We start from the raw sequence: 12,760 nt of genomic DNA on the forward strand, positions 1-12,760 counted from the left end.
GGGAGTTAAGGAGTGTTGTTTTGTTTTGTTAGTTTATCTTACAATTTTAAACAGGGTGATCAGGGAAGAATACTAGTTGTAATAGTAATAATAATAGTAGTTGTTACCATTGTGTTATTACAGGGATGGGTGCAGCCAACATTTATTGAGTGCTTACTATGTTCCAGTCCCCTTTAATTTATGTCTCATTTAGTCACCAATCGTTCTCACAGATATGGAAAAAGACCAAAAAAATCACACAACTTGTTCAAATCACGCAGCTATTAAGAAAAAGATGCAGACATTCTGAGTCAGAGCCCAAGTTCTTAATTCCACCAGAATGCTTCTTTTTGGGTATTCTTGCTATATTCTGTAAATATCTACATAAGAGACAACACCTAGTGAACCCTGCCAACCTACTTTTCTAGTCCTGGTTTATTTCATCCATGGCAATATAAAGATTACCTGTTTATTTTCTAATATTAACTCTTCAAATATACTTGTTATATGGAATAGACTAAGTTAATTGGAATTACGGTTTATTTATACACGTAGAATATGTATTCCCTCTACATTAAAATATTTATAGCAGATGACAAAATTTAGTGCAAAACAGACTATTTGGAAGAATTATAAATTATAAATAGATGAATTTTTAGTAGGCTGTGCATAGAAAAACAAAATAAATCAATTAATGATAAAAATCAAATAAGGTTCATTTGAAGGGGCAGGGGTGCAGGCATTTGAAATGAACTCATTACTACTAAGAGAAATTGAGTTTGGCTACACATTTTCTAGCAGCTCATACAGACAGAAAATCACACCAGGTTATATAATATTCATTTTTCTTTTTGGATAAAAGAAGGCAGAAAAGTTTCCTTGAGAGAAAGTTTTTCTTGCAACTGAATTCTTTTAAAGGTTCATGGGCTAACAGTGAAGAATATCTTCAACTTTGCAGGAGGCACAGACTCCTGCAAGAATGATTTTTACCAACCTTCTATAATAAATAAGAGCATAAAAGAAACTGGCATTTCTGGGGGGAACCAACTGAGATAATATGATCCAGGTATTCTGTGTGCTGCATACCTTATTTAATAATGGGGTAAAGAATGGCAAATTGAATAGTTAATATTTCCGTGGGTTCTTCCCAAAAATATCAATTACAGTAAGCCAAGTTTTGGCAGGTGCTATATCAAAATCATTCCCATGACTAGCAAGATTTTTCTACATTTAGTATAATCATTCTATATTTTATTCAGACAATTGCAACAACCTACAGCTACAACCAGTAGGATCGGAATGCACAGAAAAAAACTTATGTGTTCCCAATTTTCTAGATAAAAATAACAAGTGTAAGCAAAGTGACAAAACCATAAAAATTCCATGAAATCAGCTCTGCTGCTTATTGATAAAGAAAGGAAACAAGGAACAACTTCAGACACTGGTATAGCTCAGGCTCTCTCCTCAGGTCCCGGTATAACGAGAAGCAGCTGTGACTCGCAGCTGACTGCTATTTCAGAACCAAGGACAGCAGCAGACATTCCCTTCCACGAGGGGGCAGAGTGGTCTTTGGAAATGTTTAGGAGCTGAACCTGATACTCCAATAGGCAGAAGACTAGTTCAATTTCCTTAGTCTCAGGATGAGCAGCCAGGGGGCCAAGAGCCCATATTTGCCCTAGATAATAACTTTGGACCCCTTTAAAGATTTGTGCAAGCATTCAGTGGACACCTCAGGTTTTGCAGTTGGTATCCAGTGTCAAAAGGCTAGAAAAAGTACAAAATACCAAATATTAGAAGAGAGTTTTGGACAATGCTAGCTTTGGAAATTACTTAGGAAATTACTCCTCCCAGCCCTTGTACTAATGTGGTTTGATTTCCTATTTACCCATTGACTGACAGTAATACATGGCCTTTATAAGGCATTTTGGAACTAGCCTTAGCTAGGTTATTAAAAAACCATGAAGGGATGTTCTGGAAGGAGTATAATAAAAATGATTAGAAACATGGGCATCAGAGTCTAACAGCTCTGGGTATAGACTTGATTCCTTCACTTACCTTCTCTGTGATTTCGGGTAAGTGATAACTTCTCTCTACCTCAATTTTCTCAACTATAAAATAGGAGTAATAATAATGTACTTTTAAGAGGATTATTATGACGACTAAGTGAGTCTCCAAAGTCCTCAGCTTGAAGCCTAGCACACAATGCTGAATAGATAATGACCACTGTGATGATGATGATGATTCCGTTCTGTGAAGAAAAAGAAATAATATGGGGCGCCTGGGTGGCACAGCGGTTAAGCGTCTGCCTTCGGCTCAGGGCGTGATCCCGGCGTTCTGGGATCGAAGCCCCACATCAGGCTCCTCTGCTAGGAGCCTGCTTCTTCCTCTCCCACTCCCCTGCTTGTGTTCCCTCTCGCTGGCTGTCTCTATCTCTGTCAAATAAATAAATAAAATCTTTAAAAAAAAAAAAAAGAAAAAGAAATAATAATCTCGATGTATGTCAACTTACAGTACTCAAAATAGTTTATACTTCTCAAATTAATGAAATGCATATAATTATTCGCTGGTTCATTTACTCACTCATTTATTTGTCAAGCATTTATTAAGAACCTGTTGTGTGCCAGGTAAGGTGAATACAAAGAATGTCATTAAAAGAGATCACAAATATTCTGGCATATGTTAAGCTTATGTAAGCCAAAACAAGGACATACATCATTGCCATGTAGAAGGTTCAAAAGCTTGTGTATGCCTTGTCATGCTTTTAAAAAAATCTCCTCCAAAGCAATGAGTAATGCTTCAGATAGCTTCTGCTCTGCCAGCCTGGGTATTTGAAAGAAAATGTTGACAATGTGGAGGAGAGACTCTTGCTGACCCTTGATGGACATAAAATGTACACAAGAAATCAACTGATTTTTTTTTAAGTCATTTAGATTTAGGGTCATTTGTTGCCTCAGCATAAACATAGCCTATATGCATGATGTAAGACTGTTGCTCTTAAAGCAAATTATAATGTGGAATCCAGAGACTGAGGAAGGGAGGAAGCAAACAGGTAAACAATCATCTAAACTGTAGCACAAATGCTATTAGAAATATAAGAACGAAATGTTAACGGAGCAGAAGACAAAGCTATAACTTTGTGATATGATGTCAGGGAGACTTTCATAAAGAAAGTGACATTTGTTGGACTTGAAAAGGTAAGTATGACCCTTTATGGTAGAGAAATACCTGGTGAAGGTACAACGTGGAACTCCATTCTAAGCAGAGGAGACACTATCTGAGGGGACACAGTGAAGCCAAGGGAATGTAAGGCTTGGGGGAGGGGGAATGTTAATAATCTGTGCTGTAACATTGTAAGGAGCATTGAGAAAGATGCAAGGGGTGGGTGGAGAGTAAGGTTACATTTTAATAACCCAGTGATGATATCACACCTGCTAGCACACCAGCTCAGATGGTGTATTGAATATTTTGCTTGAATTCTACTTTTGACCAATAGTCACAGACGGGAGGTATAAAAGGCCATACAATTTGGTCAAAACCATGTTAGACTGGAAATCAGAACCTCTGACTGCTAATACAGGCTGTGCCACTCATTGGGGGCTATCTGAACACATCCCTTGTCTTCTCTGGATTTCAGTAACCTCATGAGAAAAGCCAGTAGCATGGCCTAGATCATTACTGATCCCTTCCAACCATAAAAGGGTAGTTTCTAAAGCACATTTGAGAACTTCAGTGAAATTCTTGAGCTTCTCGAAGGGGCTCCAATTCTGAGAAAAATGAGGCTATTGGCATGATTATAAATGGAGAGCTATTGGCTTGCTGTCACTAAAACCAACACAGATTGCTTCACAGTCTGTGGCAGACCCTGTTGGGCTCCCAGCCATTTCTCCTTGGGCATCACCACTATAGCATGCCCTTAAATTATAATGACCTGAGTGCTTTCTCTGGGGATTAGGACCTCACTGGATAGGGTGGAAATCCAGAAGATTAATATCTTTGGGAACAGTCATCGATAGTGAGTGTTGTCACTCGATATAAATTGCTCAAGTTCCCTTCTCTTCAGACAGGATAATCTGAGGCTGGGGACTATCAGGTTCCTCACCACGATAAGTTTCCATAACTCACAATGACAACTGGCTTGGTAATGCACGTTTTATATGCTGCCTCCCCTTTATTACGTCACTCCTCACCCATCTACTTGGGTTTTCTGGATTCACTTCCTAAATAAACCACCCACATTTGAATCCTTGTCTCTGGATCTGCTTCCAAAAATGTCTAAGAAAAATGTTAGCACACACAGGAATGCCCTTCTACACTCTTCTATAAGTTATTTTTCCAATTGGTATAAATTTACATTCCACACTTGGGTGCAAGTATAAACACATTTTAATTAATTAAACAGTCTCTGAACCCTAATTATTTGGGCATTCCTGTTGCTTCCACTACCTCAGTGACTGCTGCAAACAAGAAAACTTGGAGGGACGCCTGGGTGGCTCCGTCGGTTAAGTGTCTCCTTCAGCTCAGGTCATGATCCTAGGGGTCCTGCTGAGCAGGGAGCCTGCTTCTCCCACTCCGTCTACTGCTCCCCCCGTTTGTGCTCTCCCATGCTCTCTGTCAAATAAATAATGAATAAAATCTTAAAAAAAAAAAAAGAAAACTTGGAGAAAGACCTCTTCCCTTTTTATCCACCTTGGTGGTCACTTAAATAAATGCTCATTATGACCTTCATAATAACTCAAGGTGAGTAACACCACTCCTTTTATGCCAAATGGAGGCATGGAAATTTTCACAGTTGTTCACAAATATGTGAAACCTGGTGGCCCTACCACTTCTAGGTCACTCTGGAAACCATTATTTCTTTCTTCTGTGGGAAGACTTGTTCTGTTTCAGGGGACTCAACCCTGCCCCATGCTCCAATTTTCAATGCTGGCATCCATCTCCTCTGACTTTGAAGTAATCCAGCTCACTCTTCCATGGGGCCCCAAACAGAAAACTATATCCTTCATACCTGAGTGTGTGAGTTTGTGTTGAGTATGTTTTGTGTATGTGTGTGTGTGTCTGAGAGCGGCATAGACACAGAGAAGGTCACCCAAGCCTCCTGAAAACTCGACAATGCCCTCTTTTTCCTAGAGAGAAGAAATAAAATGTCTATCCTTCCCTGATAGTGTACAGGCCCCCAAAGAAAAGAAAGTAATCAGTGTTGAGGTGTCTGTGGTTACTCCTGCTGTTATAATAACTCATCATGTTAACCTGTAAAAGTCTGAGGAACTCCATGTATCTGGAGCTGGCAGGAATAGAGAGAAAGGACAAGGAAGGAGGCATTATCTCCTCCTAGGACAGAACAGGAGCTTTCTAAATTACGACTTTTTTTTTTTTTTTTTTTTTTTTTTTTTTGCGAGAGAAGCTCAAATCTTTAAGTAGCAACCCTTTAAGCATTTAAATTGTGAGTAAGCGGTCTATTTCTTTATGTGATGATCTTGAGAGAGATAACCAAAGATACAGGGACGGTAGGTTAGAGGTAAAATGGACCAGGTAATTTTGATGGCTCTGCCACATTCTGAGAATAATATCTGTTATTTTTAGTGATACAACTAGGACTTCAGACATTAACTCTCATCACTGATATGGCCATTTTAATAAACACACTGGATGCAGATTCCTTTCAGATGAATGAGAAGAAGGTTTCTTTGGGGGGAAAAAGAGTCTAATAAGGGATCTTTCACTTTCAGTTCCTGTTTTCTCTACACACTGTAATACATAGCTTCAATGCAGACCCAAAGGGTCATATATCTGTAAAAGGGTAAAATTATATACCTGAACAAGGATAATCAGTTCTGTTAATGAGACCAGGCTGCTAATGTCAGAGCCACAAATTCGATCTCTATCAACTGTATTCATTTCCAGCTGATCTATGACCACCTTCCCCCCTATCAATTCCCTGATGACTATCTCCCCAAAGCTTCCCAAGAGTTAACTAGTTATGTGTTCCGTTATCAACTCAAATATTACCACCAAAAAACCAACCAACCAACCAAACAAACAAACAAACCAAAACTGCTAAAGAACAAATTCAGCTAAGGATGGAATGGAACAGGAAAAAAGTGAGTAGCTAAAATATTTTTTATTGGAAGGATGAGGTTATAAGTGATTTATTCACTGGTAGGGCGATCCATGTGGTTCTGCCGAGTTACTTATGAACATAATCTGATTCTAGTTGTTATGGCAACATACAAGAAAAAAGTGGAAAGAGTTCACGATTAAATTTTTCTTGAAATGATCCAAAATATTAGCTGTAAGTATGAGAATTCTGTAGAAAATGTTATTTAAACTCTTTCTCAGAGTGGTGACTGGGTTGCAAGGGATGTCTGCCTGCTGCTATTCGGGCAGCATAATCCCCTCTGAGATGAGAGCAGAAAAGTGATGAACATTTGAAGAAAAATAGAAGTCTTGCTTTGCCCTCAGGACAGCTCTTTCTTACTTCCCCCTCTATTAATATGCAAGGGGTGAACCATTAAAGGTCACATCCATGTCATAATCTAATGCTTATGCACTGGGAATCAAAGTGTAGAATTCTTTTGCCAACGTGACTTGGGCTTAAAAAAAAATCCATTAACCAGAAGAAAAGGTCAAAAACATAATTCTTAGTTTTCCTTCAAATTTTCTACCAAAATGAGGACAAATTGGAAAAAAAAATTCCCAGGCTTTTAAGACACCATTTTCTCAGTTTTCTAGTGGAAGACAGTGCCCTGAATAAAGAACTCATGAAAAAGCATCAAACTCTCTTATATCATTCTTGAATAAAAACTTATAGCTTCAGGGGCGCCTGGATGGCACAGCGGTTAAGCGTCTGCCTTCGGCTTAGGGTGTGATCCCAACGTTATGGGATCGAGCCCCACATCAGGCTCCTCCACTAGGAGCCTGCTTCTTCCTCTCCCACTCCCCCTGCTTGTGTTCCCTCTCTCTCTGGCTGTCTCTATCTCTGTCAAATAAATAAATAAAATCTTTAAAAAAAAAACTTATAGCTTCATCCACGAAAGGAAACTCATGAAACTTTTTAGGGAGAGAAGCTACTGCTGTATCTTCCTTTAAAATATTTTTTTATTGCTATTGTTTTTCAGAGGAGGGGTCTGGTATTTTTCTCCCAACTATGCACTTGATGGTACTGAGAAAGAACATGAACCACTGACTGTTATTTCCACTCCCAGCAAAAGAGAACTCGTTCTGTCAATGATGGACCACCATTACCAAACTCTGCAGCTCTCTGATACATGAATCTTGAGTCTTTATTTCTTGCATTGGTAGAACGCAAATGACTTTAGTGACTGAGAGTTTCTGAGGAAATTTGAACAAGACTGATTTTCCCCATGGCTTGCCAAAGACTTAACCATCAGCATTCCTATGAACAGGAAGCTAGGTGGGATTAATATATTCTTCTGTCCATTTCTCAGCAGCCACGAGTCATCGAGGTCACCCCAGAAACATTTCTAGTCCCCAGGATGAGTACATAGGATTTGGTGTAAGTAGGGCGTCAGAGTTGTCGGGGGCTGCTCTGCGCTCGGGGGTTATGTAAGTACTCAGTTGTTCCTAATTCGTGGTAGAAGACACGTCTTTTGGATTAGCTTTCCTCCAGTCTGCTACTCTAGAACTCATCTGTTTCATCCTTTCTAATGAGGATAGAATTAACTTTTCAAATTCCACACTAGTGGTTTCCATCTTTCTCTGTGTGTATAGCACATGTTCAAAGACAAGCGAACTGCATCCCTGAAGTTAGCAGTAACTTATTATAGGAGGACAACGTTCCGTGGCTTCAGTGAATCCATCTGAGATGCTGCATTTTTCTTGTGGTCACCCTCAGACCTTGTCCTCTTAGATAAAACTATTTATTGCCCTGACTTATTGGAAATCAGGTCCTGGGAATGCAGTGGGGGAACAAACAGACACGGTCCCTGTCCTTGTGGAGTTCGTGTCCCGGGGATGGAGACAGGCATTAGGCAGATAATTACGCAAACCATTTAGCTCTATCATGATCAGTTGAATGGGGAGAGAGACAAAACTAGCAACAAACAAATTTAAATACGATTAGAGATAAACGTTTTCCCTCTCCTTCTTTTTCTCCTTTAAAGAGCTTGGGGGAAAGCGATCAGTATATTCTGTTCACATTACCAATCAGCAACTGTTAAATACCCTGACAACACCAGATGTCGACTCCGAAATGAAAGGCATCTGGTCTAGGGCAGGAGAAACAGCACGTGCAAGCCTGGGCCTGGGCTCCAAAACGTGCTCTGAGACCCCTTGCAGGATCTTGGGGAATTTTAGGACAAAACTGGAAACTGGGGCTCCATCAGCCTGTGCCCTCTGGGGATTTCCTGTGGCTTCAAAGTGCTCCCAGAGACAGTGCTTTCTCTTGTTGTCTTTATCAACACAGGATATTCACCAAAGCCAGCACTGTGCCCTTCTGACCACAGCACGGCTGCTGATTTTCTTGGTAAGGGAAAGAGCGGAAATGATATTTGAAGCCCTCGCCAACCTCAAGAGGATTTGTGAACTTTGGAGAGAAAAAGAAGCAACTTTGAAGAGGCAGGGGGAATAAAAGCACTGGATGGAGAATCAGGAGACCCAAGCTTTTGCCATGGCTCCATTACTAAAAATTTGCTCAGAAATAGTGCTCCGTGGGCCTCCTCCATTAGTGAATGAGCTGGTTAGATCATCTCTAAGAAAGACAGAGGAGCGAAGTGACTAACAGGAGGCTTTTGGGGAGAGACAGAAGGGGATTTGCATCGCTTCTTTCTCATTTTACTGGATGAGTAACTTGAGAGGGTTATTTAATTCTTCTACAGCTTGGTTTCCTCTTCTGGAAAGTGGACATGATAATCGTACCTACTTCATAGGGTTGTTTTCAGAAAAAAATTAAAGTGCTTATCACAGTGCCTAGCTAAGCGCTAAGTGTTAGCTATTAAGCTTTTTTATTTTTAATTTAAATTCAGTTAGCCAAGATATAGTACATCATTGTTTTTTTTTTTTAAGATTTTATTTATTTACGTGAGAGAGAGAGAGAGAGAATGAGTGGGGTGAGTGGCAGAGAGAGAAGCAGACTTCCCGCTGAACTGGGAGCCTGATGTGGGGCTCAATCCCGGCAGTTTGGGATCATGACCTGAGCCGAAGGCAGATCTTAACCAAGTGAGCCACCCAGGTGCCCCAACATCATTGGTTTTTGATATAATGTACAATGAGTCATCGGTTCAGTATAAGAAAATTTATATAATTGCTTTGTAATTAAGGTAAATCAGTATTTATATAACATTTCATGAAAGGGGTACCCATAATAATGATGCTTAAAAAGTCTACGTATATTTATACTCTTAAGGAGTGTGTGTGTAAACGTATGCGTGGGTATACAAGGATACTTGTTTATTTAAGTACAATATAGTTTTCACTGCTTAAAGCAGTGTGTGTGTAAACGTAATGCGTGGGTATACAAGGATACTTGTTTATTTAAGTACAATATAGTTTTCACTGCTTAAAGCAGTGTGTGTGTAAACGTATGCGTGGGTATACAAGGATACTTGTTTATTTAAGTACAATATAGTTTTCACTGCTTAAAGCAGTGTGTGTGTAAACGTATGCGTGGGTATACAAGGATACTTGTTTATTTAAGTACAATATAGTTTTCACTGCTTAAAGCAGTGTGTGTGTAAACGTATGCGTGGGTATACAAGGATACTTGTTTATTTAAGTACAATATAGTTTTCACTGCTTAAAGCAGTGTGTGTGTAAACGTATGCGTGGGTATACAAGGATACTTGTTTATTTAAGTACAATATAGTTTTCACTGCTTAAAGCAGTGTGTGTGTAAACGTATGCGTGGGTATACAAGGATACTTGTTTATTTAAGTACAATATAGTTTTCACTGCTTAAAGCAGTGTGTGTGTAAACGTATGCGTGGGTATACAAGGATACTTGTTTATTTAAGTACAATATAGTTCACTGCTTAAAGCAGTGTGTGTGTAAACGTATGCGTGGGTATACAAGGATACTTGTTTATTTAAGTACAATATAGTTTTCACTGCTTAAAGCATAACCTTCTAAAGGTAGAAGATAAACACTCACGAAATAAAAGTCTACAGAAATAAAATCAAATATGAACATAGACGAAAAATGGCAAGTACTGTGGGATATCTATAAAACCATCTGTACCTCGCTATTACTTTCCTGGGCTCAGAAGCATAGAAATGACACAAAATTTGGACTTTGTCTAAATAGGATTAACCACAGGAGTAGTAAATGGCCTCTATCAGACAGGCTGGCTTGTAAAATAGTCTTCCGATCTATAATTAAAAGAATTCTCCTGAATGTGCGTAAAAGTATAAACCTTTCTTCCAAAAGCGTGTTGTATCACAAAAGGGTGGAAAATGAAATATTAAAACTTGTTTTAAATTACATTATGCATTATCGTTTATGAAATCTAGTTTGGGGGCTTTCGTCAAATAAGACTGCTCTGTTTGTGTATTATCAGTTGAATAATAAACACAAGTGTTTCGGAGATGTGTGTGCGTCTCTGTCCACAGCAGAGATGTTTGTTCTTGTTTGAAAATATTAAGATGGTATTATTTCCTCACCCAGTGGTCTTGGTTATAAAATCTGGTTGGTTCATGCCCTTTTCTATCTACTTTAAAACTTTAATGATAAAAAGGTAGCATGTGGATTTGATTTCACAATAAATCGTAGCTTTGCTTATACGTATTTTACTCTGAGTGATTCCCTTCTCCTCCTGCATGTATCCCACCGACAAACACAGCTCTGGTCTGTCAATCACTCAAGCCAGGGGATACTGAAAAGGCCGGGGCCATCCTGCATGTCCATCCGCTCTCCTTGCCTAACGGGCATCCCAATTCTGAGACATAATTCCACAAGGCTCCAGTGGGCAATCCCCTGGACCACTGCCTCAGTGAACCTTCATCCTTGGCAAGCCTGATTTCTCCGAGAAGCACGGTGGGCATTCTGCCCCACATGCCATGGGGTGGAGGTGTAACCACCTCACTGACGACCTCTACCTACCTCCACCCCTGCCTTCAAAAGAACAAAACAAAACCCCAGAAATAATTTTCTTTAAAAGGTCACAATTCCTAACTATTGCTCAGGACAGATCCCCTCTTTTCATTTCGTCTTGTCCAAGATAACCACATAGCTGATGCCCGTATGTAGAGGGAAAGAGAGGAGCTGAGCTCCAAAGCATAAGCAGTTGTCAGCTGTGCCCTAATTACTACTACCGTTTGTGGGTATTCAGTACGTTCCATGCACTGTTAACTGTGCCCTTCCATGGATTACTTTATTTAATCTCCACAGGGGTCCATGAGGTGGGCACTGTGGTTCTGCTGGGGAAAGAGGTTCAGAGAGGTTAAGACACTCGCCTATGGGAACCTAGCTAGGAACTGAAGGAAGGGGGATAGAAAGCAGGAAGTTGTGCCAGCGAGGTCCATGCCGTGAGTCACCCTGCAAGTTTGATAACACAAGGTGATAAAAGACGCCAGTCACTGGATGATCATCCTGCATTGAAAGAATTTTCCTAACGATCGCATAGCTAATGGAGTAGTGCAACAGGGATTAAGAGAACAGGCTCTTGAGTCAGAGTGCCCAGTGTTTGTTTCTTACTCTACCACGTCCTATCCGTATGGCTTTGGGTAAGTTACTTAACCTCTCTGACCTCAGTTTCCCACTATTACAAAATGGAAAAATAAGAGAATCTTCTTCCAAGGATGTTTGTGAGGATTAAACACAGGCAAACAGAGCAGGTACGTAGGACAGTGCCATGTCCTGGCTGCTCGGTAAACAGGATGGACTATCAAGTAGTATTATTCAATCAAATCAGGATTCAACATTCGTTGTCTAAGGACACATCGAGATACCTTTGTTGGGTGCATAGCTGTGGAGAGGAACCCAGGAGAGAGGGCTGTTGCTTGCAAGGAAGAAAAAGGCAACGTTCTTGGAGAACAGGTGCTTGAGGCAGCAGCTTCAGCTGAACCCATCAAACAGCTCCCAGCCCAGTGGAATTATTATGTTTTTGCTTTCCTATTAAGGATTCACATCTGGATGTAAAGTTCAAATGCAGACTTTGTCAGAATGAGGGTGCACTGGAGCTGCTTCCGCAGATATCTTGGCTGCTGCTCACGGTGCCTGGGTTTTATGTCTCTTGTTTTCCTCTGAATTATTTACACTGAGCATCTGTGTTACATTATCTTTACGTAATGTCACAACAGAAATGGGAGAACGGATGCTCCCTTCTCATTCTCCCACTGACAGTAACTGCGCCCTGCAGTTTCCAGGTGTCTTTCCTGCCTTTATCCACTCACTTATCCAGCCATCTCCCTGCCAAGCAGTGCCCAACCCTTTTCTTTGGAGGCTGAGTGAAGCCAGCCTCCAGTCAGCTCAGGGATGACAGACGGTCCCCGCTCTACTTAAAGATAAGGCCAATCGATCTTTTCCAAGAGCTCTACAGCGACTCTGATTGCCTAACCAACTTGTACTGCAGACTGAATTGTGTTGTTCAGCCACCAAAATACAAATTCCTTCTGCATGCTTTGCTGGAATGCCACGACCCAGACTGAACAGGAAACTTCTTGGAGACCATGGCTATTTGACAAGTTATTTCAGAGGGTCACATCTAGAGGTTTCTACAATAAAGCTAAAAACATTAGTAACAATTCAACAACTATTATTAATTGGGCACTTAATATATGCTAAGAACTAAGCCATCTGCTTAGTGTGATTGGTCATTTAAATTATACT

This window comes from Ailuropoda melanoleuca, chromosome 4 (genome assembly GCF_002007445.2).
Source record: "Ailuropoda melanoleuca isolate Jingjing chromosome 4, ASM200744v2, whole genome shotgun sequence".
In the NCBI taxonomy this organism is placed as follows: domain Eukaryota; kingdom Metazoa; phylum Chordata; class Mammalia; order Carnivora; family Ursidae; genus Ailuropoda; species Ailuropoda melanoleuca.